The 1,580-nt window shown below is 30.2% G+C and overlaps 1 long non-coding RNA gene across 1 annotated transcript; it reads left to right on the top strand.

Annotated features, from left to right (window-relative positions):
• The first annotated feature begins 14 nt into the window (after positions 1 to 14).
• LOC109592545 (uncharacterized) lies at positions 15 to 643 on the top strand. Its single transcript, XR_002190410.1, has 4 exons — positions 15 to 40; positions 116 to 179; positions 345 to 401; positions 455 to 643. It is a non-coding gene; the product is annotated as an uncharacterized LOC109592545 (long non-coding RNA).
• Positions 644 to 1,580: the final 937 nt, after the last annotated feature.

Here is a 1,580-nt window from a genome sequence, read left to right on the forward strand (position 1 = left end):
TCAAAATGTCTTCAGTAACCTTTTGAATACATAAAGAAAAGTGAGAATAAATAAAAGTATACAAAGTTTAATATTTGGGTAATATTTAATGCTCTCTCTCCTTCATTCCTAATAGTAATTTCTAGTAATACATGGTGTACATAAAATGAAGTACATTCAAGTATTGAAGATGAGGAACAGTAAGTTAATGATGGAAGTAGTGACCTTCATTGAGATATTAGTACATTAAATCACTTTTAATATTGTGTACTAATGGTAGTGGATTTAATGAAGGATCTTTAAAAAATAAAATTAAAATAATAACGCCTTTAATTATTATTATTAATTAATAATGTTTTAATTAGTAGGGACACACCTCCAATACACATTAAATGTTAAAATTGGTACACACACAATTAAAGGTAGACTCCATTATCTCATTTTCTTAATTAATTTATTATTTATTTTATTATAGTCTCGTACACAATCAGACGTCACTTCTGTCCCTCCCACTGATACAAAATCAAAGTCATTAGCCACACCCACTAATAGAACCGGAGGGGGCAGAGCTCCAAAGACGTTGGCTGACTTTCAAAAATTGACAAGTCGTGGAAAGCAATCACCAGCTGGTCAACCAACCCAATCAAACAGACCAAAAGGTAATGAATATTAATTAATTAATAATGATAATAATGGGTTTTTAGATAAACGTGCATTAATTAGAACTGTCAGTTTATCATTATTATCATTATTGTGTGTACATAAGGACATCAGTACAACTGATGGAATAAAATAATAAAAATGGGGAGTGATTTCATACCCATTTGAATTTCAGCATTTTCTTAAAAATAGTCATAACTTGAAAAATTTATGTTGGAATTAGCTCAAAACTTTCTACATGCATAAGGACATCAATATACATGTATATCAGCAAATGTAATAAAAATTTGGGGGTAATGTGGGAGTCAATTTTTGAAAAAAAACATGGGCTATAGTCTTGGGTATTTTCAGGATTTTGGCATTTTCTTAAAATGGCCGTAACTTAAAAAATTAAAGTCGGAATCAGCTCAAACTTGCTGCACAGCATAAGGGCATCAATGTGTATCAAAAAATGTAATAAAATTAAGAGTGATTTGGAGTCAATTTTTGGAAAAAACCATTTATTAAAGCCTTGGGTATTTTTTAAAATTTTGAAATTTTCTTAAAATGGCCTTAACTTGAAAAAAATGAAGTCGGAATCAGCTCAAACTTGCTACACAGCATTAGGGTATCGATGTGTATCAGAAAATGTAATAAAAATTTGGAGTGATTTTGGAGCCATTTTTTGGAAAAAACCATGGGCTATAGTACAGGGTATTGTTCAGAATTTTGGCATTTTCTTAAAATGGCCGTAACTTGAAAAATTAATGTCAGAATCAGCTCAAACTTGCTGCATAGCATAAGGACATCAATATGTATCAGAAAATTTAATAAAAATTTGATGTGATTTTGGAGCCATTTTTTGGAAAAAAACATGGGCTATAGTACAGTGTATTGTTCAGAATTTTGATGTTTTCTTAAAATGGCCGCAACTGAAAAATTGAAGTCGAATTGCTCAAATT

The sequence above is a fragment of the Amphimedon queenslandica genome, unplaced genomic scaffold (assembly GCF_000090795.2).
Source record: "Amphimedon queenslandica unplaced genomic scaffold, v1.1 AMPQUscaffold_4801_Cont23222, whole genome shotgun sequence".
NCBI classification, from domain to species: Eukaryota; Metazoa; Porifera; class Demospongiae; order Haplosclerida; family Niphatidae; genus Amphimedon; species Amphimedon queenslandica.